Raw genomic sequence first — 5,916 nt, forward strand, 5'->3', positions numbered from 1 at the left:
GGTGTCATCTGCAAACTGACTAACCATAACTCCTGTGTTCAAATTCAGATCATTTATATAGGTGACTAAAAGGCGTGGACCCACCATCGATGCTTATGGCGTACTGCTGGTCACAGCCCAGTCTGAAAAACAACCCTGCTCCAACACCCGCTCTTCTACCTTTGAGCAACTCTGTATCCAAATACTTGGTTCTCCCTGTATTCCATGTGATCTAACTGTGCGAACCAGTCGACCTGAGGAACCTTGTCAAACCTTACTGAAGCCCATATTGATCATGTCCACTGTTCTTTCTTTATCAATCCTCTTTGTTACTTATCAAAAAACAGCATCAAAGATCTCACACACACAATGCCATGTTGATTAACCCTGATCAGCTCTTGCCTTTCTAAATACATGAAAACCCTGTCCCTCAGCAATCCCTCCAACAACTTTCCCAACACTGATTGTCAGGCTCACTGGTCTATAGTTCCCTGACATGTCCTTACCACGTTTCTTAAACAGTAGAACCACATTGGCCAACCTCCAGTCATCTGGCACCTTTCCCGTGCCTTTCGAAGTTATGTCAATCTCAGCAAGGGGCAAAGCAATCACTTCCTTAACTTCCCACAGACTTCTAGGGTACACTTGATCAGGTCCCAGGGATTTATCCTCCTTCTTTGTAAAATGAAAATTTTACAAGATTTTTAATTATTTCCCCATGTTCTCTATCTCCCATATCATTCTCCACAGTAAACACTGATGTAAAATACTCATTTAATATCTCCCCTATCTCCTGTGGTTCCACAGATCGGTGGCCTTGCTTGTCTTTAAGGGGCCCTATTCTCTCCCCAGTTAAAATTTTGTCCTGAAAATATTTGCGGAAACTCTTTGAATTCTCCATAACCCTATTCGCCAAAGCTATCTCATGTTCCTTTTTTCCCCCTTCTTAATTCCCTCTTACATACACTCCTACTGCCTTTATACTCTTTTAGGAAATTACTCGATTCTGCTGTCTATACCTGACATAAGCCTCCTTTTGATTCTTGACCAAAACCACAATTTGCCTCGTCATCCAGCACTTCCTACACCTACCAGCCTTGACGTTCACACAAACAGGAACATATTGTACCTGCACTCTCGTCATCTCATTATTGAAGGCTTCACATTTCCCTGCCATCCCTTTACCTTCGAACATCCTCGCCCCCAAACAACTTTTGAAGGCTCTTGCCTAATACTGTCAAAATTGACCTTCCTCCATTTCAGAACTTTAAGTTTTAGTTCAGATCTATCCTTTTCTATAACTACTTTAGTACTCAGAGAATCTGGTCACGAACACCAAAATGCTTCCCTGCTGACACCTCAGTCACCTGCTCTGCCTTATTTCCCAAGAGTAGGTCAAGTTTTGGCCCTCTCTTGAAGGTACATCCACATAATGAATCAGAAACTTTTCTTGTATATGCTTAACGAATTCCTCTGCGTCCAAGGCCTTATCATGATGGCAGTCCCAGTCTATGTTTGGAACATTAAAATCCTACCATAACCACCTATTATTCTTGAAGATATCTCAGATCTTCTGACAACTTTGTCTCCCACTTTCCCACTGACTATTTGGGGGTCCACAGTACAGTCGCAGGTAGATGATCATCCCTTTCATATTTGTCAGCTCCATCCACATAACTTCCCTGAATGTCCTTTCCAGAAAATCCTCCCTAAATACAGCTGCAATGTTATCCTTCATCAAAAATGCAACTCCCCCTTTTCTCTTGTCCCACTTCCTACCCCACTGTGATCCTTCCTGCAGCATCTGTACCTTGGAATATTAAGTTGCCATTCCTGTCCACCCTAACCCACATATCTGCAATTGCTATGATACCCCAGTCTCATTTTCCTAACCATGATCCGAGTTCATCTGCCTTACCTTTTAGGCCTTTTCCATTGAAATAAACACAGTCCTCCACTTTGTTCCTTCCTGCCCTGCCTGTTTGACTTACTGTTTTTCTCAACTGTACCCGTCTCGGACTGATCTCCTTCTTCACTACCTCCCTGCTTTCCAAAGACTCCCCCCCTCCCAATACAGGTTTACATCTTCCTGAGCATCTTGAGCAAATCTCCCTGGCAGTATATTAGTGCCCTTCCAATTCAGGTGCAATCTATCCTTCTTTTACAGGCAACTTTTAATCCAGAAGATATTCCAATGATCCAAAAATGTGAATTCTTTTCCCCTGCACAAGTTCCTCAGCCTCGCATTCATCTGCTCTTTCTTCCTATTCTTCCCCTCACTAGCTCGTGGCACTGAGAGTGTTCGAGATATTTCTACACTTGAGGATCTAATTTTCAAAACCCTGCCCAAATTCTTATATTCTCACCCGAGAATCTCATCCGTTTCTGTACCTATGTCATTAGCTCCAATGTGTACACTGACCCCCTACTGATCCCTCTCACCTGTGAGAATATCCTGCACCCTCTACAAGATATCTTTGCTCCTGGCTCCAGGGAGGTCACACACCATTCTGATGTCTCACTGTCAGCTGCAGAAATGTCTTTCTGTGCCTCTGATTAGAGAGACCCCACTACATTCAGTGGCTGGAAACCAGTATCATATTATAGGCTGTCTTTGTACCAGGATACTAGCTGTCAGTGCTGCAAAATAGGGGTAGCCACAGGAGACTCCTGCACTACCTGTCTCTGTCTCACTTTCCTGGATGTCACCCAAATACCTGACTGCATTTTTGGTTCATCTCCCTCCCTGCAGTTGCCATGCATCATATCCCCTCGCTCCTGTAAATTCATCATTGTCTCTAAGTTCCGCTCCAACCTGCCTATGCTATCTGATAGGTTTCACAATCAAACACGCTTTCCACAGAAATAATCATCGATAACATTGAAACACTTCCTAACATCCCACATCTGACAGGAAGAATTCATTACTCCACTGAAAGCCATTTTTGCATCTTCACCACCTACAGACACAGAAAACAGCACAGTCTTTCTGCTCGAAAAAATAACACTTCTCCAGGCAGGCTCAGAATGTCAGTCTTCATATTTTAAAAATTTTTCAGAAGACAGATCTCAATTACAACATGTAATTTAAACAAAAACTCTTGTCACTGTTGTAGATTCATAAAAGAAAAATAGTAAATTTACAGTTTTAAAAGCCATTCAGCTGCTCCCCTGCTATTATTTGCCACCCACAGGTTTCTCCATGGTCAGCTGTGAATTTCGTTGTTTGTTTATTTTTCTTTGAACGAACTCTGATATCCAGCAATATACGAAAGCAGACAGCAAAGGCGGTACCTGTGCAGGTTACTGCTGGGTCAGACAGTAGTGTAGGATTCTTTCTCAGTTTGAATCATATTCCATGTGGCCACCCTTCAGCTTTAGACAGTTGCCAGGATCGGAGGGAACTTGGAAATTGGGGAATGGACTTCTCAGCAGCAATCGAAGACGATGACTTTGATTTGCAAACTTTAGAATGGAGGGTATTCCTGGAATGGGAGTGTGGAAAGGGAGGGCGTTGAGGTAGGTCTGGTTATTATCAGTGGGTGTGGGAAAACTAACCGCGCTTTTAGATAATTCCATCAGTGGCAGCATGTTGATGAGAAATTGGAAAATCTAAGGACAACAGCTGCAAGTATAGCAAAGGGTGTTTGCAGATGGGTCCTTTGTCTTTCTAGATGTTAGGGAACAGGGTTTTTTTTCTGAGGAAGGTGCTGATGTTGAATATAAAGGAGTGAGGGATAAAACAAGAATAGAGTGACAGGACCATTATAATATCAGAGAACACGGCGGGGGGGGGGGCGGGAGAGTTGGATAATTGGCAGTTAGCTGGAAATATTTGGGAGACATGTTCATAGCGAGTTTTGAGAAGATTTGTAGCTCAGGTTGAGGTTCTGGATGTGACTTTGCTCGCTGAGCTGGAAGGTCAGTTTTCAGACGTTTCGTCATCATTCAAGGTAACATCATCAGTGAGCCTCCGAAGAAGCACTGGTGTTATGTCTCGCTTTCTATTTATCTGTTCAGGTTTCCTTGGGTTGGTGACGTCATTTCCTGCGTCGGTGATGTCATTTCCTGTTCTTTTTCTCAGGGGATGGCAGATTGGTTCCAAATCAATGTGTTTGATGATGGAGTTCCGGTTGGAATGCCATGTTTCTAGGAATTCTCATGCGTGTCCTGTTTGGCTTGTCGTAGGATGGATGTGTTGTCCCAATCAAAGTGGTGTCCTTCTTCATCTGTATGTAAGGATACGAGTGATAGTGGGTCATGTCATTTTGTGGCGAGTGGATGTTCATGTATCCTGGTGGCTAGCTTTCTGCCAGTTTGTCCAACGTAGTGTTTGTCACAGTTCTTGCAAGGTATTTTGTTGATGACGTTCGTTTTGCTTGTTGTCTGTATAGGGTCTTTTAAGTTCATCAGCTGTTATTTTCGTGTGTTCGTGGGTTTGTGGGCTACCCTGATGCCAAGAGGTCTGAGCAGTCTGGCAGTCATTTCGGAAATGTCTTTTATGTAGGGGAGAGTGGTTATGGTTTCTGGGCCCGTTTTGGCTGTTTGTTTGGGTTTGTTGCTGAGAAATCGGCAGACTGTGTTCATAGGGTATCCGTTCTTTTTGAATACGCTGTATAGGTGACTTTCTTCTGCTGTTCGTACTTCCTCTGTGCTGCAGAGTACGGTGGCTCGTTGGAATAATGTTCTAATGCAGTCTCGAATGTGGGTGTTGGGATTGTTGCTCCTGTAGTTCAGTATTTTATCCGTATGTGTTGTTTTCCTGTAGACGCCGGTTTGAAGTTCCCCATTGACTGTTTGCTCTACTGTGACATCTAGGAATGGCAGTTTGTTGTTGTTTTCCTCATCTTTTGCAAATGTTATGCCAGTAAGGGTATTATTGATGGACTTGAAGGTTTCCTCTAATTTGTTTTGTTTAGTGATGACAAAGGTGTCATCCACATAGCGGACCCAAAGTTTGGGTTGGATAATTGGCAGAGCTGTTTGTTCGAGTCTCTGCATTACTGCCTCTGCTAAGAACCCTGATATCGGAGATCCCATGGGTGTACCGTTGGTTTGTCTGTAGGTTTTGTTATTGAAATTGAAGTGGGTGGTGAGGCATAGGTCCACTAGCTTAATGATGTTGTCCTTCCTGATAAGGTTGGTGGTGTCTGCTGTATGTGTCTTCTGTTCTTCTAATAGTGTCATCAGTGATTCTTTAGCCAGGTTGATGTTGATGGATGTGAACAGGGCTGTTACGTCAAAGGAGACCATTATTCCATCCTCTTCTACCTTGGTGTCTTTGATGGTGTTCAGGAATACTTGGGTGGAGTGAATGGAGTGGCAGGAGTCTTCTACTCGGTGTTTTAGTCTTTGGTGTAGTTCCTTGTCTAATCTGTAGGTTGGTGTTCCAGGTAGCGACACTATGGGTCTGAGGGGGGCTCCTGGTTTGTGAATTTTTGGTAGTCCGTAGAAGCGTGATGTGTTGGATCCATCTGGTTTCATTTTTTGGAAGTCTCTCTTGTCTAATTCTCCAGATTTTTGAAGTTTTTTGAGTAAGGCTGTGATTCGGTTCTCTAGTTTTGGGGTCGGGTCTATCGCCACCTGTTGTACGTGTCAGTATCTGCAAGCAGTGCGTTCGCTTTCTCAATGCAGTCTGCTTGGTTTAAAATGGCTGCCAAGCGTCCTTTGTCTGCAGGGAGGATAACGATGTTTTTCTCTTTTTTGAGTCCTTTTAGGAAACATGAACATGAACATGAACTAGCCACAAAACGACATGACCCACTATCACTCATATCCTTACATATAGATGAGGAAGGACACCGCTTTGATTGGGACAACACAACCATCCTACGACAAGCCAAACAGAGACATGCACGAGAATTCCTAGAAGCATGGCATTCCAACCGGAACTCCATCAACAAACACATTGATTTGGAGCCAATCTACCATCCCCTG

Source organism: Stegostoma tigrinum, chromosome 10, assembly GCF_030684315.1.
Source record: "Stegostoma tigrinum isolate sSteTig4 chromosome 10, sSteTig4.hap1, whole genome shotgun sequence".
NCBI lineage: Eukaryota > Metazoa > Chordata > Chondrichthyes > Orectolobiformes > Stegostomatidae > Stegostoma > Stegostoma tigrinum.